At 38.7% G+C, this 24,533-nt stretch overlaps 1 protein-coding gene across 1 annotated transcript in view; it reads right to left on the minus strand.

The window, feature by feature from the left end:
• Positions 1–24,533, minus strand: part of DNAJC1 (DnaJ (Hsp40) homolog, subfamily C, member 1) — a 165,165-nt gene that overhangs the window by 117,498 nt on the left and 23,134 nt on the right. The gene's annotated exons all lie outside the window — the stretch shown is intronic.

Genomic DNA, 24,533 nt, shown 5'->3' on the forward strand with positions numbered 1-24,533 from the left:
CTCCCGCCGGGTGCCCCTGTGTAGGGCCGCGGCGGCTGCGGTGCCATCGCTGCCCCCGCTGCCCCGAGGCACTGGATCGTCCGTAGCAATGCGCTGGGCGTAGTAACTCCTTGAGGACGGGTTTGATTATTGTAACCTGTTTTACCGTAAACGCACTCCAGGATATTGTGTCAACATCAACTCGACTTTTAAGCTGTTTTCACTGGACCTTTCATTCTTTCCTTGCTTAAATTAATGTCAAGCATGAATGCTAGATGAGAAATTAGGCGGAGTCTTAATGGCTTAACAATACAAATTATCAACATTAAATCACTTCTCTGGTACAGTCAGACTCCTTGGAACACCCCATCTGTTTCTTCTCTTGAAGCTAGACCTGGTTAATAACTCACTATGAGAATCTTCTTTTTAGGAAAAGACGGTTTCACGCATCCCAGAAATATCCATTAACTGAATCGAGTTCAGAAAATAGTTTTTCCAATTTAAAAAAATCCCAAATGCCAATCTTACGTGCACCTGAATTCACCTAAGAGGAGCTAGGGACTATTTACAAAATCTTTGCACAGCAGAGCACTGCCTCGGATACTCTATGGGAACAGCAAGATGTGGCTTTAAAATACACGCTGCTTAATTCAGAATAAGGACTTGATCCAACATAACCATTATCAATTTTCCAACTCATAAAGTATAGAGTAGTCTTAGGTACTCTTTTCTATTGAAACTGTTCCCTTTTGTATAAACTATTTAAATATTAATTTAAACTCATGTTTCCATATCCCATATGCATGCCCACTGGGCTGTTAGGATCATGATTCTGCCTCTGGCTCTGTTTTCTGAAAAGACACCTAAACCCATTTGCCGGGAAATGATAACTTAACCAGCAGTGTCTGATGTGGACTCTCTTTAATTCACCCTTCTCAAAAAGGAGCACTTAACTGTTCATTCTGACCATCTTAAAAAATGCTTCTCCCACTTGATCACTGAGCCAAAAATAAGAATCCTTTCCTAGAGAATGACAAAGTAAAGAGAAAATCATGGGCTAGTTAGTTTATCAGCTGCTTTGTTTTGCTGGAATAACTGAACCTGGTATAGATCAGTTTATTCCCTCTTCCTTATTTTATTAATCTGTTCTGCTTTGCACACCAGTACTGATAGCATAAATTCCCTTTGTTGCCTGGTGTATCTACATTCTCCTTGTTTTCAAGCCTCAAGCTTTATTGCACAAAAATACCAGCTTTGGATTAAAAAGGTTACCTACTCATAAGGTTGTAGAACAGAGTTTAAAGATGCAAAGTACCCTCAGAAACCTGGGGCAAATGAAGAGTTCAATAAGGTAGTATTATTTTTAAACCAGGTTAAAGATTTTTTAAAATGTGAGATTAACAATACTGCATTCCCCTTAATAGATGCTTTCCAAACTCTCCTTCCCTTCTGACTCATTCTGTGTTTTCCGTATCTACTTCACCTTGCCTTGTTAGCTTCTAAGCCATGTTAGTTAAGTTGATCTAGTGCAATGATCAACCTCGAAGAGAAGCATTTGTTATCTTGATCTTACTTTTCATCGTTCAGAATTTGTTATGAAGAATGACCCCTTTCAAAATCCACCTCTGCTGCTCTTGCTGAAACTGTTTGAACAACCTTAAAAAACCTGAGAAACACAGGTGATCTATTCAGTTCTGCTGAGACTAGGAAAAACTGTCCTAACGCTGACCACCAATTGCAGGTACTTTGTGGCTTCAATCCTCTTGAGAACAACAGCCGTTGATAGCTATTTTGAAAGAAACAACTTGGAATTCTTCAGATAAATTATGGTTTCTTTCAGTCAAGAGGAATGTGAATTTAAGAAGAATAATAGGAGAAAAAATGCACTGATGATAATGGGATTATGATTATTTAAAATACGTATTTAAGAGATATCTTACATTTAAGTCAGCATACTTAAATTATTCCAATCAGTTTTAACAATGTGGGAAATTTGAATACTCGTTTTTATTCTGCTCCTTAAACCATTAGAAGAGAAGGCCTGATACTGCATGTAACATTTCTGAAAAGATTTTTTTTTAAATTTTAGACTATAAGATTAGTTTAAATGTTTCCATTAAAATCATTCTGTACCCCAAGAATAAATACTGAAATTTTGGGAAGAAAATGCTAAAAATGCTATTAAAATTCTATAAGCACCACCATAATAATGACACATTATTATCTTCTCATTCTGCTGTTTTCCTCTTTGAAGTCATGAGAAGTTATTTTTTCTTGGTGAGTCATTAGAGTCCTTCCCCCTTCTCCAACACTTCAATTAATCCAAGTCACACTAGGCTTCCACAATATAAAATAAAACAGTTAAATTAAGTCAGTTCTCTCTCCTGGTTTCAGAGAAAGCCTTAAAATACAAACCAAACATAATCAAATTCAGCAATGCTTGCCTTCGCTATGAGCCTGCAATGATAAACGTGAGAAATCTCCAGTGACACGTGCAATGACTGGTGATTTGGGTGACCAGTGATGACGATTTAAATCTTAGTACTGCGAACTCTGACATAAATGTAGAGGAGAAGGTAGAGGATTACACACGGCTTTTTCATTATGGTCTAAAGCTGCTCATGTTGGGAGGTATTAGTATTTTTTTCTGTGACTCAGACGTGACATTTAAATGGCTAGAGGATCAGAGAAAGGTTTTTAATTCTGTATGTAGTCTCCGCAGCTGGGCAGCTCCTTTAAGAATATGGAGAGCTATGAAGGCAAGGATGGCATTTTCTTTCTCTGCCCGCAGTTTGTCTGCGTGCGCAGGCAGGTATCACTGAATGAGGTACGCTCAGTCACGAAGCTCTCCTTTGCAAACCGTAAGGGAAAGCAGCATATACAGAAATAGTTTGTTTAAATAAATCTCTGTTCTGACGCTAATTGACAATAGCACCCAAGGCCCGAGGCATGAACCAGTTATTATTAGCGTTTTTAACAGCACTGAAAGACCAACATGCTTCATAAGCCCAGTAGGATTCACACGATCATATTCTGAATAGCTAAACAGCCTGCGATTTCAAATGAATAGAAGACGTCTGGGGGAAAGAGCTTATTAAGGGACCACCCCTTTTTTTCCTAAAGATAAAGCCTTATCTCCAGCAATTTGAGAGCCTGACCGCTCTGCAGTCTATTCCAGTTTTCTATTCTGGCTGTTTGGTTTAGGTGCTCTACATGGTTTTGTATAGTAACAGTAGTTTTCTCTGTTAACAAAGCTGGCTTAAGAGTTTCCTGCGCCCTCCCCCCAGCCCAGGCGCTTGTTCCCACCTCTGCGCCACTGTTCGCTGCCTCCTCAACTGTGCTAATTCAACTCTTTGTGGGCCACATTATAAATCAAATGACTGAAATGATCCAGGTTGGTTTTTCTTTAAAAAAAGCTGTTCGCGCACACATATATACACATACGCACACAAAAACTCAGATTTATTTCAGTGATCCAATTTACAACACAACCCACAAACAGCTGCATCGGCACAATCAAGGGGACAGCGAACTGTGATGAAGGAGCAAGAACAAGAGGGCAGAGCAGGCAGGAAACTGCCTGGCTTAAACTGGCTTTCCCACTGGAAAAAAACCTTTGTATAACTACACCCGGAGAGCTGAAAGCAAGCTGTTCCCCGAGCAGCGAGGCTAAGCAGAGCGGAGGGAGGAATTCTGTTTCACAGCTGGCAGGAACGGTTGAGGACTTGCACCGGAAGAGAGGGTTCTGCAAAAGCAGCGAGTGAGACGGCAGTAACCTTGCTCCGAGGGGTCCTGTAGTGCTCCGTCCCGATAGGCAAGTGGGCTGGTTATTGCCTTTTTAAGGGATTTTTTTTTTAAAGCCAGAGCATTTTGCAAATGCAGTTTAGAGCGTAGCCACACAAACAGATGAACGGAGTGGAGACCGAGGGAAGGTAACCTCCAGCGTGGCAGTGGGAAAAGCGGGGACAGCGTCACTTTATGTGACCCTGCCCACTGAAAGATTTGTAAGGAGTATGCCATTTGTGTAGACCAGCTGTTACCTTAGGCCAGACATAAGTCAAAGTAATGAGAAAGAAATGTGGGAATGGAAAGAGAAGCAAAAGCAACAGAGCTAAAAACAGAAAGCTATTACAGTCCATCAGACGTAAAAGAATATTATTTAGGAAATAGCTAATTCGTGTCTGGTCTGGGCAGCTCAGTCCTCTCTTTTAGCTGCGTTACTCTTTTTTTTTTTCTTTTTCCTCATGTTACATCATTACTGCCAAACCCCAAACAATCCCTGCCTACTGAGCATGCCATACCCTGTGATGCTATTTTCCAAACCGAAAAAACTACCTGAAGCCACGTTAACGTTACACAAGACGACTCACAGACTGTGGGAAAGGAAAAGAGGGTTCATTTTCAGAATATCAGCCATATCCTAATAGTATAAAGCCAACATATGAAAGCCTTGATCATTATACATGGCCTTTTTCCAGCATAAATGCATAATGTTTTGCTGCATGACATGACAATAGTCTGTCATTATATTTTAATATGTATTTTCCCAAAGAAGAACATCAACATGGGGAAGCACTGTCTTAGGCAGAAGTTTAGGAGGCACAAGAATTAAAAGGCAAAACAAAATCAGTGTTTAGAAGGCTTACGCCATCTTTTTAAACAATGTATTCTTGACACCTCTTAAAATGATCTGTGGCTTAAACTGCAAGTGGACATTCCAATGCCAGTTTTGTTATTACTATTCCAAGAATGGCATCCTGGTTCTCTATTCACATACGGAGATGCTCAGCATACGCAAGCTGAAAACTTCTAGACAACTTTTAGAAATATGTACAGCTCTTTTAAAATTTTCATCCAGGGAAGGTTATTCTAGTTTCCCAGAATGAGAGCTCTCGCTGTATGGACGACGTTACTGATTTCTAGAGAGCGGCATATCTAAAGATGCTGTGCAGATGAATATAATTCCCATAGTCCATAATGTAAGAACACTGGAAATCAGGGATTCTCAAGACTACACTATGTTGTCAAGATATTTGTGTTAACCTCCCCCCAAAAAAGCAAAATAAGAAACATGATTTTGAAATGTTGAAGGTCTCATACAGTTTTCAAATGGTGATGTTGATTCCTTTTGTTCTATTCTGCAGTGATTATCAAAGATTGATGGAGCTTGTTCATAACAGGATTTTCCTTAATTGTATTTGACACATTAAGCATTGTTTAGCAGTTTACTTTTACTTGTATTCACTGAAGCTATTAGTATCTCTTTTTAATTTCAAGTAAATTTTCCTAAAAATGTTTTGTAATATTTTTCAAAATTAATTCACCACCAGGGGGCAAAGAACTATTTCTCCGGAGAGAACATTTTATATCGGTTTCATAGATGCATGACCCTTCCAAGATCCTTTTCTACTTCACAGTAATTGCAGATGTGATTAAAAAAAAAAAGTGTGCGGACCTAAAAATACACCAGAGGGACATCTTTACCATTTTTTCCAACTTTGACTGCTCTAACATTAAGACAATAGCTGGGAGAGCAAACTCGAGGACCACAAAGAGGTGGTACAAGATGGCTGCTACGTGAGAGCTGCTTCAGTCCTCTTTGTGCATGTGGTTTTACCATGTCTCTGTCAGGTCCCACACTATGCTGTGTCTTGTACAGGAAAAATGAGAACCGTCTAGGCACTAAATAAGGTAACAATAGTAATTCAGCGATACCTGCAACCAGTATCCTAACATTTATATTCTATTTCAGTTGATTTTAATTCCCTGCACAGTTCTTTCAGCGCTGTTTTGTTCCAGCTTGGTGCCTCCTCATATTCTTTGCTTTACCACAGAGGAGCTGATCTTAGGAATAATTAAAAAAAAAAAAGAATTTGATTTGGCAAGAGAAAAGAATGAGCTTAAGTATCATCAGAGAATGTGCTTATTGTTATGAAGAGATGAAATCTCAGATGATACAATTCCATTTGTCAGTACATAACACTCATCTCCCATTTATTAAAATGGTAGTTATGTATGTTTGTGACATTTGCTAAGATACCCTTCCAAGAAAGGAAGATATTAGCACCACAAAATGTTGGAGAAGAGAAAAACAGTCAGTCAAATCCAAAACCAAAAATACATCACCATAAAATAAATTAGTACGTGTAACTATGAGCACACACAGAGATACTGTGCAATCAGAAGCACAACATGCCAATAGTACAAGGGAAGAGCTTGTTACAGCAAATGTATGTAGGAATTAATCACGGACAGCATTTGAGTTTTGAGATATCACTTCAATAAAAGGATTGAGTCCATTCAGAAAGTGAATTGAAATGTATGAGAGATGAGCATAAACTACAATATTTACTCAAGACTGATGTTTCTGTACCATAGAATTGGCTTGTGGTAAATTGCTGTCCAGTTCAAAATTGAGGATAATACTTCGAAATTTGCTTAGGATGTTCAAGATGTTTTCTTCATAAAATAAAGTTAAATTTCAAGTTATTTAGTTTTCACATTTCAGGCTTGCATTAACCAAGTTGGCAGACTATTGCTATACAGTGCAAAACCAGCAGAAATAACTAAACAAATGAAGACCATCAATATGATGTATGTGTACACGTGTCTTTCTAAGAAAGATCCTGTAAAAACTCTTCAAATTCCATATTAAATATAACAGTGCACTTAATTGTGATTGGAAAAAAAAATCCATTGATGCCAGAGGAATTCCAGTCTATGCAGATACCAAAAAGAAATTCCTAGGAAGGCCAGTCTGGATTGGATAATCACAATTACACACACAGCAGAAAAAGCACATAGCTAGAAACCAATATAAAGAAATAAGGTTGGATTATTCCATGATTATATTTACCAGAAGGACACCTTTGAAATCCTACCCACAGCTACATATGCAAACACATAGCTGCTAAAATAAGCATTGTAATGTCTGATACAGCTTTTCTTACATTTATATGATGTCAAATGGAGATATATTTACTTCTTGCAGTTACTTTTATAAAATCAAAAGTTCAGTGTTGAACATATCACAGCATCTTGCTGCTGGTAGATTATATTTGAGTTTTCTTCAAACCATAATATAAACGGCCAAAATCCTTCCTCTGCCTGTACAGTTGTGACTTCCATTTGCTCTCAAGGAATATATTTCAGAAAATAGAGCAGGACATGTTACTTTAATTACAAATGCAAAATGTTATTTTCAGAAAAACAAATTACTGTCCAAAGCACTTTCTTTGCCAAAATTCTGCAATATAATTTCTCACAAAATCCCATTAGCCAGTACAATTTCTCCATAACTAACCTCTCCAGTAAGTAGTCCTTAACAGAGCTTTAACATCTCTCAACAACGTGGGGGTTTTGCTGTTGTTGTTACTAAATTTTGCTGTGGTAGGAATTTCACTCACTACATCACAGACTGAAATGATAGAAAAGTAAAAATAAAGATTTCTTATACTAAGAACCTGTCGCTGAAGATAAAAAGTGCCCTAAACACAAAGAACCCAAATGGTCCAGATCTTAGAGAAGTGGATCACCTCTGGAGTTCTCCTGAAGCAATATATTTTTAGACAAAGCATGTTTGCTGTGAGTAGTCATTTACAGTCCTCCTTAAATATTATTTGTTACTTAAAATATTTAACTTTTAACTTCTAATATCAAATATCTGAGCTTGTCTTGCTGCTTACTTTTCTCAGAATCACTGTAGTCATGTAGAAATATTTAATGTTCTGTCTATGCCCTTTAGTCACTTTTTCTTCCTCCTGTATTTTCATTCTCGCTTACCTCTCTTGTGTCTACTGTGTTGTGCTGCCAAATAAATATTAAATATGTTGTACTCATTTAGTTCTTCTTAACCAGGCATTCAATTTACATAACAAATACTTCTGTGGGCAAATATTAGACAAGGAATATGTAATACAGAGTGTTATTTAGCAAAATATATTTAATGAATTCTATCAAGTGTGAGGTATAAATATTGACTTCTCCTCCACGTGGCATGTACAGGAAGAAATCACTTAGTGGATGAGCCTGATACATATTCTTGGTCACTGGCAGGCTGAGAAGGTAGCTTGCAGAGCACAGAGTAGGCACTTGCACAGTGGCATTATCTGGATCCACTTTTATGCGAGTCATACTAATGAGTCATACTTTCAGCACAGATAGCAAAAAGTTATGAGACAAAAAAGACTATATTTAATAGCTTGTCAATAGCATGGCAGTCCTCCCAAAATCAAAACTATCTGTGAAAACTGGGAAAAGCAACCACCTTTAATAGCTGTGCTAATGGATGTGATAGTTAAATTACAGATCCACTAATTTGTTTCACTTGTGTTGCAGAGGCCAAACAAATATTCTCTTCTTTTTTGACCCATAATGCAAGCTCCAAAACTCTCTTATATCCTGCAAATATTAAGGAATTTGGTGTCAAAGTCCCTTGCATGCCTTTAGGGTATCCTTGAATACAAATATTAATGTTAAAGAACAGCCCTCTTGTCCTTATTCCATTTATCCCAGATTTGCTTTTATAGTCAAACTCTATTTTTCAACTTCATTTTTGTTGTAAAATATTTACTTTGAAACAGTAAACAAACATCAGACTAACACAGTTTTAATCAGTGCTAAATCAAAGTGCCGTTATCTCTGTCTACAGGCCAGCAAAGGACTCCATTATATCACTTAAGCACCATTTAGAGCTGAGTAGGTGATTTATTCTTGCAGCATGTTAGAGGAAAGGGCAGAAGGAATTCTCTGTGCAGTACCTCCTGCTGGGTACAGGCTGCCCTCCCACAACTTGCATGTCAGTGACAGATAATTTATGTGCCACAAGCCATCAGTGATTGTGATCCTATCAAATGCAGGGCTGGAGATCGTAAGTATAAAGCCGGGATGGTCCCAGTTAACTGCATTGCATGTGCACACTTTTGTGCATGCACGGCAAATCGTACACATGGCAGGTGAGCACGTCTAAATGAGTTGCAGTTGTGAGGCTAATTGCTATCAACATACAGGAGAGCTTGTGTCCTACATGATGATCATATGAGACATGGAACTTTCATTATGGACGCTCTGTGTTACAAGGAATGTCTGTCAATCCTAGCTAAGGAAAGGCACGACGCCTGTTTTTCCTTGCCCTGTGTGGTGTGCGGTTTGCCTGCAGGGAGCTCCTGGTAGCATGGGAACTGCCATCCTGCCTGCCCTCCAGCTTCAGAGACCACCAGCAGCTCTCTGCAACTGTGCTTCCCCTTCCTGGCACCTTCCCCTGCTGCTTTGCACGGCCTCCTCTCCCTCCCGCTCCCCATCTGCCCCAGCCCCTCCGCATTCCCCTGGCTGCCCGCTCAGCCCGGCACCCTCCCCAGCCTCAGCCACGGCTGTGGAGAAGGGACCTGGGCATATTTGTCCTCTGTTGGCAGCTCCACATGCAGGGCGGCACCCGGAGCTGGGCTGCCTCTTGCTCTCTCCTGATAAGTGCCAACAGCCACCCCTGCTGACTTTTCCAGGAGAAAAAACCTGATTTAGGCCACGCAGCTTGGGAACAAGCATTTGGTAACCTTCCAAAGGCTACTCAGAATGGACAAGTTCTAGCCAGAAGTCCTATACTACCATCCCACTTTCCTTTAGCAAGGTAGCTTTTCCTTTTAAGTGACTGGACTTTGGGGCAAAACCACCCTGTTCTGTCAGCAGGTCCAGCTGAGAATGCATCAAGTACTCTGGCCACAAAAAACAAGCCAAAGCAGGTCAGTGGAGCAGGAGATGCGTCTGTGACCACCTGCCCTCTGAACGGCTGACAGAGATGAGGAAGAGCCCTCCGGACGCTGTAGCTCATGGCAGGCATAGGAACAATCCTGTCCTAGTATTTTGCTGAAGTTTTACATTGAAGAATGCAGAACATTCAAACACAAGAGGTAAAAAATGAGGTTTTCTGCTTAAAAGATTAACTGTGGGGTTTTTGTCTTTGTTTTGATTTTGAATGATTTTTACTTATCCCTTGGGTACATATGTGACCATTAGTGTTATCTGGTTTCCCAGGAATGTTCAAAAATGTAACCTAGGCCTTTCTGCAATTAAAAGCAAGCTAACTTGCCACAGCTGCACCGCGTGTTCAGGCCCAGTAGCAGACCTGCCCCCACTCTCCACACTACTTTTCCTGTTCCCACTGGACACAGGACTAAAATTCACCAAAATGGTGGCACTTCGATAACTACGGTGCTTCCTGTCTGTGCCAAAACCCCATCACCTCTGCGGTCTTTTTAGCGTACAGGAATATTGAAAACAAAACCAGTCTGGAAAGAGGCACGGGTGCAGCAATGGGTCCCTCCTGAGCTGGAATTTTTGTGCGTCTTTATAGAAAATGTTAAATACTGTTGTAGGCAGCTTTCTAAAATTTCACTCCATGGCTCACTGTTGAAGATAATAATCTGTTAATTTACATTAAAAAGTGTATTTGCCTTATGGAAAAGAATATTCAGTGAACATTTTGCAATAGTACATACAGGACACCTAGACACACCATCTCCTCCATATTAAGAACTGTACAAAATAGCAGTGGCAGTCAAGGTAAACTGTAAATGGTGGTCATGATACTCTTCTGGTTATTGAAATACACCTCGGTTATCGTATGGTTGATTCTGTCACCTTTTACCTGTATTTTTGAAGGCTGTCTCCTGAAACTGCACCTCACTCCAGAAAATCTTGGGTACACCGTCAATTTAATAGAGTGATCTCAGCCTAAAAGGAGAGAAATCAAACTGGTCAGTTTAAATGTCTAAATTGCCTTTAGCCATCAGCTCTCTCAGCCAGAGAGCTGTAATTACCATGAAATACCCAGGGAGGCACTTACCATTGTTGCTTTCTTTTTGTACTTTTCTGTTATATTTGGAGTTATGACAGATTATGCTACAGTTACTATAAAGTCATATTTCCCAAGTGAAAAGACGCTTCACAAACTATTGTCTTTCTTCCTGTTTTCATTTTCGCCAGCAAGTCACCAAAACATTCTTTAGAAGGAGGGAGAAGCAGCATAAAGATTTATTTTGGAAAAAAGATTTTGCAGCTCAAGAATGAGCAAATGGGATCTTATTGTTTTCTGATTACATTTTGCCTTTTTCCTGAACAATAAGTGAAACAAAATGGTGGTTTCTCAGCTACGATGATTTTAGAAAGACAGTATTTAATTAAATCTTTTTTGTAGCAAAGTATTGTACCTGTACTCTTTGTGCTTCTGGTAGATCTGAGGCTTGCCAAGTTTCACTCAATTAGAAGGAGATCAGTCATTCCAGAACTGAAAGCAGTTTTCTGGAATATCTCCATAAAAAACAACATTGAATAACTTAACTGAATGTAAGAACTTCTAAATAGTAAGGCATTACAAGCCAATTTTTAACCGTGGTCTTTTAAATCTGGTGCATAGATATACCATTTCATTCCTTCCTCATTTAACTTCAGAGGCAGTTTTAAGTACGTAACACCTATGAACATGAAATAACACTCATGGTAAAAGGCACTTAAAGAAGCATTCTGGTTTGAAGTAGTTCTTGCTACACTCAGTCAGTGCTATCCACCTGATGGAGTAGAACACGCAGGTCTTTCCCCAGCATTAGTTTCTCTTTAGTTATAATAATGATTTATTGTACTTCTAAATCCTGATATGGAGTTCTGTTTCACTGCCGCCTCAGAAGATGATGTAGTACCAGCAACGGAATAGATACACAGGTAGAAGAAAAGATAGCGAGTAAAGGATATCTTAGAGAAACCAGTAATGACTACACTATATCTCTAACTTTTCAAAAATACACTAGAAAATTGAAGCAAAGCAGGGCAAGAATTTTTTCTATTACCAAGAAGATGAAAAAGTGGCCTAAAAATACTGCTGGTCAGGTGTACCAGATGAGACAGATAGCCTATGCGTGGGTGAGAAAGAACAAGACAACTGTTACACAGCACTAAAGAAATGAAGAGTATTCTTCAGTTACAGGAAGGTAAAGCTGAAGAACTATCAGTTTCCTATAAGAAATCAGAAAGGAGATGTGTGATGCTTTATATATATTAAACTGTAAATTCATAAAGAGATGCAATTGCAAAACAAAACTGAAGGCGCTATAGAGAAGTCCACAAAATACAATCCGAGTGGATTTGCAAGAAGTTGCATAGAAGATTGCACAAAGGTTTGAAACAAAATATAGATCAAAGCAGCCTTTGGGCAAATCCATTACGTTTGTAAGAAGTAAAACAATTCTGCAAAAGTCTGCAGACAAGAGCTGAAGAGAAGCAAAGAAGAGCTAGAAAGAATACATCATAGCAGAAATTTTGCAAGAGACTGCTACATGCAAAGACTGGATTATCACTTTGAATATTAAAAGACTGCATACCATTTACAGTTGGACACAACACACAAGCAATACTATATTTGAAGTTACAGCAAGACTTTTGAAATTAAAATCTAATTGTGTTGAATACAAACAAGAAAAGCTCATCTCATAGGAGTTGTGCTCTGGTGCATGTGAACTGCAAGCCAAGGCAAGACAAAATTCAGAAAAGTTTGCAGCTATTTAAAAAATGAAGCATTGTATCTTTTTTAGGACTGGAAATGTCAGATACTAGATGATAAAGCAAATACTGAAGAAAAACACAAGTCCAGAAAGCAAAAATATAAAGAGAAAGCAGAACATAATGAAATGGATAATTGAATAGAGAAGTAACTCAGCAAAGGGAGTTTATCTGTAACTCTCTTTGAGATATGTAGTTGAATGTCACTCATACTGTCAGAGTAACTATACCCAAGCACAGTTAGCCAGATAATTTTTGTCTTGGTGCAAGAGATACAATATGAAAGGTATGCCAGACAGCTCAGTCCTGGAAGCATGTAGCTTAGGAACAGCTGATAGAAGTCACTGTCCCAACTACAAGAGAATTCTGACACTACTTAGGAAGGTATTTAGCATGAGTATAAGGGGTAAACTCTAAAAGAGGTAGTATACAGGAGCCTGTTTATAAAGGCTACCATCTCCTTTTACTCTCCTGACTGGAGTAACTGCAAGGCTCATTTCACTGAGAAATAAAGAATGGAAGAAGATTTGGAAAGTGTCCTACCAAAGATATAAAGACAAGCTTACAAGGCAATGAGGAGCAAGCCCCTGATGGGAAGAAACTTTGTGGAGTTTCAAAAACATTCAGTGAACCCCAGTGGAAAACCCTCCACTTGTTGACACAACATGGGTATGACTGTCAGAGGCATTTCAAACAAGCTGATCAAAAAGTCCTATCCTATAAATCATCATCATACACCAGCACACTTGCTGCATGTGCCTGCTGAAATCTTTGCTGTTGTTTATCAGGGTATCACCAACCAGGATAAACAGGTAAACTGTAATCCAGAGAGCCATTGCCTACTGCTGACTGGAGGCAAGCTCAGCACTAGGAGGTCTTGGCACTGAAAACCGGTGTTTTAGGGAACTGTACCAAAAGCTTAGGAGTGCTGGAGAAAAAACTGCCTTAGGCAATGGAAGAATCACTACAGTCATATATTGTCTTACCTACTGGATGACTATGGTCATGAAAGAAATTCCTGGGAAGGCATACTCCTCTAACTGAAAAATCAAGAAACCATCTAACAAGAACTATAGAGACCAACCAGCTCTAGGGCAGAGAGACTGGTACTTCCTGTGGACATCGAAGGCATAAGGGACAACCTCTGGCTGGTAGTAGAGGATATTCACTAAGTCGATTCAGTGGACTTCTTTAAAGGAGCATAAAGTGTCCTTACTAATCAAAGGAAGACTTTTAAATTAATGACGGATTGAAGGGTCTTGGTCTATACAAGGAACAAGTCAATCTAAGTCCACACAAAATTCCTCTGGCCATGTAAGGGTGGAGGAGTAATGTGATAACACAGCTCCCTAATTGTAAAAATGAGTGGGAGACTTTCAGTCTGCTCTTGTGTCTTGAAAAACACTGTGAAAGCAGAACCCACTGAAAAAGCTCCTTCCCTTACTCTGTCCTGTTTCAAAAGGACAGGTCAGTGTATAAGGAGCCTATGATCTTTGCCTTGTGCTTTTGCTTATGGAGTTAGGAGTTCCTCCAGGAATGCTTAACAAAAGAGAGGAAAGCCTTCTTGACTCCCAAGGAAGATGAGGGAGAGCTCATGAGTTGAGTCCCCTGATTTCTCTTCTAAAGGACTTTCAGTGTAAAGGAATGCTCACATTATAAAGGTAAATGCTGTCAAATCAACAGCCAAGTCACTTAATGATACAAAGGAAGCTGGTAAACCCTAGGACATAAACAGAAGCTATTTGAAGAGAGAGTCAATATCACGTACAAGGACCTCTCTATGAATGAGTCTGAAAGGAACACAGTGAGTACCATTGTGGAACTCAACAATGTGAGAGTCACGGCTGTTCTGGAGAGTATCATGAGTTGCTGTTTCAAACCAGGAGGTCTCAGAAGACGTGGTCTGAGCTAAAGGTGAAGAGCCAACCTTGATAGACCTACATCTGACCAAACCACATCTTAAGAGCCAGCAGTCTCTTTGTCAAAACCTTGGTTTTTCTTTCTGGTTGTAGAAACATGAACCGATCCAACAGCTGTCAGCTGGACAGTTTGTTCTCCAGGCTGTTTGACTTTGTAGAACCCTCTGATTTCCTTATTAAGTGTTCTCAGAGATAATACTAGTGATCCCCACGTCCAGGACTTGAATCCAACTTTGAACATCTTGCCAGGGATGTGCACTTCCCTCGGGCAGTTAAGACAACAGCAGCCATCAGAAGTGGAAAAACAGGTTCCCCAGGGGAAAGTCCAGCAGTCAATGCCAAGTAGGGGAAGCAGGTAACAGCTGGTGATGTTTTGGCCAAAAAGAAGCTGAAAAAATGAGCAAAGTTTATATCTATATATATTTATATTGATATGGAATAAAAAAATCTATACTTCATATTATTTACATATGCATTATGCATACATATATATACACATCTATGCATGCATATATACATTCTATAGAGAAGCTATTTTTATAAATAATTATATATGTACAGAATTTCAAACAATTATCTTGGGTCTTGCTCCAAATCAAATGGGCTACTAAGATGGGGCCACAAAATCCTTCAACACTGACTGCCTGGAATGAGGACAGGGCTGGGTTTGTGCATCTCCCACCTGGGTAATTTTGCTTCCTCATCAGTACATGACAGTGTAAAGACATATGTAGATAGGTACTCAAAAGAGAAAGCCAGATTCACAGCAAATTGACAAAAAACATAGATACAATAAGATCATAAACAAACTGGTAAAGTATGCCAAGGAAAAAGAAAAGACCAGGACCTGAAGCTGGAGACCAAAATGTTGAGCATAGCATTTTCACATTGTAATCCTCATTGATTAGAAAATTGTATCAAAATTGTCAAAAGGTGATTTAAAAAAAATCCTTGGAGCTGCGACCTCTGTTTAGCTCAACTAAATTACAGAGCAGAATTCTTGAAACTGAGGTTGTCATCTGCTGAAATATCTAATAGAAATCAATAGGACTACCTGGTTATGTAACCATCTGTGTTAAAACCTGTGGAAATGCAAGTTCTTTATAAATATCATAAAATCACTATGGTAAAGTATATTTAGGCAACCACAAGACAGCATGTTTTATATATATATAAAAAATACATAACAGCAAAGTAGGGGCTCAAAAGGCAGTACTGTCTCATAGAGATGGTCTTTGCCACACACAGACTGCAGAAGGGTAGGAGATATCCACAGCTTCTGATGGAAAGAAGGAGGAAAATGAGTAAGATCCTGAATTTACAAATTCTAGAGTAGAAGAGGCTGTAAAGAAGCCAAAGGATGATCAGGAAATATGAGGAGAAGACTATGCGCAGAACAACACACAAAGTAAAACCCGATGGATGCTTGCTTGCTCTATGAGAATTCAAGTACAGGCTCTGTAAGACAGAGCAGACCAAACTGACATTGACTGAGAACTGTTGAAATACACATTCTTCTTTCAGAGGGGAAAGACATACGGGTGGCTGGCCTTTAAAGCTTTCAGCATCCTGCTTTCAAACAACCCCTGTTAAGGTCACTAATCATTAGCTGCCTGACAGAATGGGGGTCTTTCTCTCTCCCTTGCAAAATCCCCCCCCCCCCCCCCTTTATGTGATAGTTTAATTTCTACTTGCAATAAGAACTCAATTCTTCTCTTTTCCACTAGCACATAAGAATATGGATTAAGTTGCAAAATTTAATACACTCAAAAGACGAAATGTTAATCTTCACTTTCATGTTTCTTTTTTCTTAGCTGCAAAATGGGGATGGTAAATTTAACAGTACAGCTCACATGAGTCATTAGGCTTCATTAAGATTTCCACAGATTGTATTTGTTAGCTACCGAGCGTTATTATTTTTATCTCTCTCCTCTGATGAAGGGATTTAGAAAGTCTTTCAACATATTTCTTATCGCATTTGCCTTTTTTTTTTAAACTCAGACATTTAGAGTCCTGTTTCTTGAAAGCTCTGTATAATATCTGGGTTGATAACACATCTTGGGACTCTTCTAAGATGGCCCCAAGTGTTTTATGCATACACTAAAATTAACATTCTTTGTTTTATACAACCCAAAATACAAAATACAACCCAAAATCCTACCTCCTCGGCTGAGAACCGCAACTGCGTGCACTTGTTCTTGTGATCTGGAGGAGCCTGCAATTTATGAGTCTGACCATCTAAATTCACATTATGCAAAAAGCTATATTTAAAGAACATTATTAAAGTTGTGAAGACAAATATTCAAAAGTTAAATACCAGAATTAGGGCCAATTCCAGAATAACTTACTACCCATTCATCTGACATTAATTTCTAGATACAAAAGTAAGAGTTCTGCACTAGGCGCTTAAAAGTTGCTTTACAGGACTTGCTCACCTGAATATTGCTGTACCTTCAGGTGTCAACACAATTTTTTCAATTCTTTGTGAACCACACTTCTGCATAATTCAACACACACACACCAGTTCATGAATGCCATGACAAGCCCACTGTACTCCCTACACATGCTTTTTCTCAAGTAATTGAGTTTATTATTTTGATGCCAAAATGAAAAGGTACTATGGAATTTATGCAGTGTAGTTTTCTTTTGTGCACAATAATATTCTAGACTATGCTGATAATTTTAGGGCTTTAAATCACCAGAAGAACAACTAACAACTCTTTATGATATCACAAAATGGCTGTATTGTATTCTGACTGTAAAAGGCTGATGTGAAAATGATAGCTGAGGTTTTACCTCTGGGGTTTTTTTTTTTCATTTCATTTGTCTGTTTTCAGGCTACTTACAGAAGGATTTTCACCGCGACATAACAAGCAGTGGCAGCGGTTAAACAGAACCTTTCTTCACAATGAAAGTTAATATCCTTCAGCTTTGGCTAATTTTGAACTCAAGGAGGTTCCTTGGCAAAATAAAAATCACAAAATTGTTTATTAAAACAAGTTTAAAATTATAAATAAACATCTTATTAAATATTTTTAGCTCCTTTTTCCTGCTAGCACTGTTTTCTTTGCAAATTTTGATCTAGTAAAAGCTTGCACGAAGGAAGCCCTAGCAGGTTACAGGGATAAAATATTTTTCCTACGTACTGGTTTCCCACTCAGCACTAGGCTGCATTATCAGTCACAGCTTCTGTTCCCTCACATTTTTTTAATCCTAAAATTCTCCCAATACAGAGCACCCAGTAATGCTCTGTGAACCACTCATATTCCCAGTTAAGCTCTACTTTACATACCTTAGTGGGTCTTAAATGATATACAGATGCTAGCTTGACCTTTTGCCCATTATGCAGGTGTGGGAGCACTGGGTGGATGGATTGTTAAAAAATTCACAAGGCCCCACAGTGCAGAGAATCTGCCTCACTCTTCCTCCCCAGCCCTGGCAGGAGGACCCTGAGCAAGCTCCTTGTAATACTGCCTTGGCATCCTACCAACGGCACAAGGAATGGGAAAGTAAAGACTTATCAAATGGCTGTAAAAACATGATCCAAGATGAAAGTTGCAAGCTAATATTCAAATCTATATGCTTTTTTTTGGCGGGGGGCGGGAGATCAGATTGCCCACATCTGGATTGCTGAGTAAAGGCACCTTTTTTGCAATCTTGAATTTAGATGAGATTTTTTCAAAATGCTATTTTCCATCCCTAAATCTATGGGGCAAACTAGATACTTCATTTAGATCAGCAGCTTTTGGGCATGAATGACAACAACTGTTCATATGGATTTTTATTATGCAGATTAAATACTCTCTAATTACACATAGTGGAATACTTCATAAGAGTCTGCTGTGTTATGTCAATAATCCATTACGATATGAATAGATGCTTGGTAAAACTTCTGCTGAAAGCAAATGAGCGCTTATAATCTTGTTGGAGAAAGCACAACAATCCTATTGACAAGAGCCTGATGGGATTGCAGAGATACAGTCTCATGAACTGCTCTTGAAATCCAGAGGAAGGTCCCATGGTGCTAAAGAAACATAAATACTAACAAAAGCACAGAACTTCAAAACTAAACTTTACTTTTTTGCAGATTCATTCCTTGTGTCACCAGGAGCAGCTCCACTAAACCCTGTAGTGCTTTATCCCTTCTTCCCACAAATAAGTTTGGACCTAATTTTCAGTGGTTTTTCAGATCTAGAACAAGGGCTGTTTGAGAGGGGAACTAACTCTGGAAGAGATTGAAGGGTATTGAAAGACCCGTGTTCTTTTCCACTATTTGCTGTCTCCAGTGCCCGCTGTTGCCACCACTCCAGCACTAAGTCAAGCAGGCAGGGACATCAGTTAAAAAGGGACAGGAAGGCTAAAAGCAGAAAGGATGGGAGATGTTAAAAAACCATGATAAGCAGAAATAGACATTTTAGAACGTTGCCCTGACCTGAATCCTAACCACATACAAAACAAGCTTAAATCAAATATAAAGTTATTTGTAGTTTATATTGGCTGACCCAAGATCAGCAAGAGGTATTAACTTAAGCCAGTAAACCTCATCAACTGCTAATATAACTATCCTGTAGTTATGGAGGCATGGCAAAGTCACTCTGCTGCATAGTCTTCTGTGCCTCTCACCACTTTCCTTGTCCATCCAAAAAGGACAATTCCTTTGGAAAAATTTCACAGAGTGGCTTAGTGTGCTACAGGATTCGGGATCATGGGTTGTATCCCAGGAAATATTATTGCCATAAACAGTTCTCTTGATACTGGTGCAGACACAGCACTCTAGATGAAATTTTACACTGCAGCCACTGTTACTTGAATTAGCATAACCTGCGATAAGCAGCTTCAGTATTGAAGTCTGAGCTAACCATGTCGTAAAAGGTTGTGAATACACCCAATGGTGATCTTGAACCAGATCATTTCCGTGAGGCAGCTCACAGGATGGCCCTGTAAGCAGTGGTATCAGCCCAATGTGGCGGGTAGTGAATTCACGCCTTGGCAGGAATAGATGCCTGGGGATGAAGAAGCAGGGGGAACAGTTAAGGGCAAGAGGACTTTCTGAAGGCAGCTTTGTTTAGGTTTTCACGTATGTTTGAATTTCATGAAACTCTACAGCTAGGAATTGAACGGATCTACAAAACCCAGTCATTCACTTTGCTAACAGAGTATGCTACTTCTAGCTCCTGCATGACTACAGCATGCATGTGCCATGCCCTCCACGCCACATAGTTTTCTCCTTTGCTTCCAGACTCCTTTGTGACCATACTGTGCACCTGCTGTTCCTGGAGCATCTAAGCATGCTTTTTCCAACCAAATACATGCAGGTGAATTTGTACTTTCCCAGCAATAATTGCTCTGAACAGGTAGAGAGAAAAAGCAGCATGTCATTTCTGTGTTTGCAGTGACTTGCACTGCTTTCACACAAGGTGCAAGAGGAAGGAGCCACTTGAATCACAGCAGAGCCAGTGACTGGTGAAAATGAGACCAGCCAGAGAGGAAACCTGGGAGCAGAGAGGGATGACAAAATGGGGAGGGGGAGGCAGGAGATACTGGATTTAGAGACTAGTTGGCTTTAGCCTGTGGGGAACACACTGGTATTTGTTGAAGAGCTACGTGAAGAGGAGTGACTAAGTACTGCATATGGTTGTTCAGTAAAAAAGATAACATACAGCACTGATTAAAGACTGTATCAATAACACTTGTGAAATGACATTTGCAGTCACAGGTAGTATCTTTTATGAAATCAAATTATATCGGTTGGAGAAACAGGTTTTGGACAAACACTTCTTTAGGTCTTAAATAGACCAATCTTCAACATTAGGTGCAAGTGCTAAGGTTTACTAGCCACGTTAGTCAAAACTTAGATACAAGCTCATAAAAGACTGGAGTTACACAAAACCTCAGTTGTGGCACTTCCTATTTTTGGGGTGCTTGAGTCTGCAGCCTCAGTAATGCTGTCATTATTTATATATGTGTTATATACCTGTATGATCCCCAGAACCTATCAGAGCAAATGCTGAAAGGATACCCCAAAGTTTGAAGGAAATAAATTTGTGGTAATTCTGGGGAAAAAAAACCCTCTTGTTCTTTGATAAAGTCACTGAGTATATTATGCAAAAATAAAAGGGCAAAAAAGACAGATGATTTGTCTGTTGATCCATCATTTATTGGGTTCCTTACACACAGCTGGTAATGCATGTCGATTGTATTTTATTAGTTGGATACACACAGCAGTTGGGTGGATCTTTTCACTGGCATTAAGGTAGATTACATTTTTGCTCTTACCTCATTAACCTTTATTGCTAGTGCTTTAGTTTACCGAGATAGAGTTTGTCACTCTGCAATCCTGTGTTAAATTAAATAGAATGCTTTGTAGGTTGTCTCATTTCACTGTATTCCCCTCTTTAGCTCAGTATTGTAGATTGTTGCTCATTTTGAATAAAACAGTCTCCAGACAAAACAAATAAAGTTTATTTACAACCTAATAGTAATAAAAGTCCACACAAACAAAAATTTACAGGTTGCTTCTATTTGTCTTTTGATTTCTAAGTCTTCAGAGCATACATGAAGATGTCTTGTAGCATTGTTCTGCAGGCAGGGACTTACTTCAATTTAATTAAAGTTGGAATTCCCACTGTAATCATATGAATTTAAGAGTTGGGGCTTTAAAAAAAAATACAAAATATTCTCAGACTCTCAGCTGAATCATGAGTTACCAACACTCAACTGCAGAGCTGCATGATTCACTGTGAAATTGATTTTATCATATGGTTCCACAATGCATCCTACTTTTTTTTCAGTTTTTTCCATGTATTTTTAATGCATTGCCAGCTCTTGGGTACAAATTCCTTTCCCTTCAGCAAATTCTAACTTTCTAAACACCTGAGCAGTTTCAAACACCTGATATTTAATTTTCATCTGTCTTCCAGGGAAATATTTTTTTCCTCCTAAATGTGGATATTTTTCTGCTAAAAGTATACACTTCTGAGGTACACTATTCAATCTCAAAATATGAGTAGTTGAAGGGCTAAAAATTAGATCTCTATCAATGCAAAAAAGAAAGAGATATAGTTTCCTTATAGGACTCAATGCTTGCTTCTGTCACTGGTAAGTCAGTAACAGGTATCCACCATTTAAATGTTCACACTTTCATTAATAGAAGAACCATCCAGTTGTTTTAGAATTGGTTTGCCTTCAAGGAGCTCAAACTCACTCAAAGATCTTAAATGCATCTTTTCAGGAACATTAATTCTATTGACACCAGTGTAATTCCATGCTGTAACATGCTTAAATATTTTGCAGAATCATGGTGCTACAAACGTGGCCCTATAGGTGGAGAATCTCAAAACATCTTAACTCTAATATAGCTAAAATTTTATTTAAAAAAAAAAAGTAAATGTGATTCCAGATATATATGTGTGTGTGTGTGTATGTGTGTGTATAGATATATATAAAAATCATATGACAAATAAGTTTTTATTGTTACTTGCTTGGAAGGATATATACATATATATCTCCTTGGAAGGAGATATATAGATATATATATACACACACACATGACTAGCTGAGTTTTATAGAGGCCATATCTATTGTCCAACCATACAGTTGCCAAAACACAACTATTTTTCAATGAGCAGAATAACCACACTCCCTCTTTACTTAGATAATTGGCTAAATGACATAAGTCAGCTTCATATTTTAAAAGATGAGCAGGTCTATATTAAATAATTTGAGATAAATCATGGACCGCTTGAAGGACTGTAAACAATTAATAATGATAAATAGGCTGCAGTTTGTTGAAATAGATGCAAAGAGGTATCTAGGGAGATGCTGAAGAAGTCAGTGTTGAAACAAATTTACTATAATCATAAATGTTCGAAAAGGGGCAGTTGATTAAATGAGTATATGATATTTTTTAAAATTTCAAATGTAAGCAAGTACAGGGGGGAAAAAGAACCGTGTTAATCAAAAGAAAGTAGCAACATGAGATTATTTCAACTGAAATATAAGTTTATAATATGAGAAAGAGTAATTACAATCATAATTATCTTCCCCTCACACAATTCTCTTCAGATATAGTTATGGTTTAAAAAACATTCAAGAACTTAAGACACTGTTGGCATCAAGAGCCTGATACACAGGCTGTTAAAATGAAAGGGAGCCTTTCCCTTGATGTCAGCAACTTTGGATCCAGCCTTACAAGATTTTCTGGATTTGGGATTGAGTTAATGTAGAGAGTAATAGAAACTGAAATATGTTGAGGACTACAGAATAAGGATAAGGTAATCAAATACTGGCAAATTCTCCCTGTAGTGACACAATAACAGTATAATTATAATTAAGTCACGTCAATGTTTGTGGACACAGTTTAGGGTAAGATGCTTAGAGAAACATTAATATTGCTTAGCCTTTTTCTTCCATCATAGCATGAGTATGCACAGATCAGTGACAGTTCTGGGATTATTATTTAACATGCAGACTTAAGAAAACAGCCATTTGTTTTCTATGGATTTTCTTCATGTTGGAGGACAGGGCTGTAGGAATTCAAACAGCTGAAGAGAGGTCTACGTTAAAATATGAACGTATGAAATTTAATTTTCAAATAATATAGTCTTCCTGAGTCTGATGTGCTAAGCATAATAAATGAACAAGCACACAGTACTTTATGCATAAGCAAAAATAAATCAGTGCAAAGTCCCTGTAATTCATCTGGTCAAGAAGACTTATTAGACAAGGTCAAATTATATGAAAATCAATCTTCATAGATTGGATCTGATTTGCATTAGTAGATAAATGTTTACCATAATTCCAAATCAAGAACAAGACTATACAGTAATTCCTTCATCCATGCTCATGGTCCGTCATACCTAGGGACATACCATTACTTACATAGGCTGTGCTTGTGCTCAGTTCAGCTAAGGGGAGCTGTGCAGAAATGCTGCTCTAAGCAGAGATACCTAAATAATTTTTGCCTAGCTTTGGAAAAAAAACTGTCCTGAGTTAACCTGAAGCTATTTTTTAATCAATTTAAAACAAGTCTAACAAAATTTATTGTTTTCCTTTGTCCTCTCTTATATCTCCAACAGGGAGGAGAGCTGCCCTCCAATCCTTTTTCTCACTTGACCAGATGAGGAATTCGACCTGATCTCCCATTTGAGAGGACTGTCCTAGAGGTGGACTTCAGCTTGCAAGTAGATTGTCACCCTGCAACAGGCCTCCTCTTCCTCAGCTATCTGAGCTGCATTCAGGCATGCCTATGAATTTAGTCTGAAAAAGCTTTAGGAAATGGTTTAGGAAATGCCAAACTGATCTATTTTGATTTTTTTTTGTCATTTGTTTTCTTTTTCTTTTTTTTTTTAACGTGAAGCTGTTTGCCAAATTCAACTCATGCTTGCAAATAACTTTGGTTGTCCTCAAATTTCTTTAGGTGGATGAATAAATCATTGAAAATCCTGAATCCCAATCTTAGTTCTAAACATATATTTATTTTTCTCCCCCCTTCAGTCCTGGTCTAGGTAAAGACCAAAACACCTTGTAGTATAACTGTAGTATAACACTAAAATTCCACTTCCTAAACTGCTCTAAATTATGCTGTGGCAGGAGGCTGAGTGCTCTGTTTCAAATGTTGATTTGCAGTTCACTGAGAGGTAGAAAAGCGTTTGGTAAGAGATACTCACGTGAGGGAATCCTTAGGTAATTTTTAAGATGGCTTCAGCACCCAAAGCAGCCAGACGCCAGGTCCAGAATAAAACTTCCACATCTCAAGTGGAACTTGAATAAGACTTACAACCTCTTTACACTTTACAGTAAGTTTTTCCCCATTGGGCTCGATTCTGATTTTTCCTTTGGTGGATTTACACTGATGTAACTCTACTGGTGGGAAATAGAGTTGCTCTGGATTTCACCTGGCATCAGACCTCTCTGAATATGATGCTCTGTCAACAGCTTTAACATAGTCCTGGGTCCCAGGCAGGCACCTACCCTCATGACTTGTAAGTTTAACCTGTCATACGACATTAGTGCTAGGAGAGACTGCACACTTGCTCTCAGGGAAGCCAGGAGGGCTGGAGGGTGCTCATCACCCTCAAAGGATGAAGGTTG

This window comes from Pygoscelis adeliae, unplaced genomic scaffold (genome assembly GCF_000699105.1).
Source record: "Pygoscelis adeliae isolate BGI_AS28 unplaced genomic scaffold, ASM69910v1 Scaffold27, whole genome shotgun sequence".
In the NCBI taxonomy this organism is placed as follows: Eukaryota; Metazoa; Chordata; class Aves; order Sphenisciformes; family Spheniscidae; genus Pygoscelis; species Pygoscelis adeliae.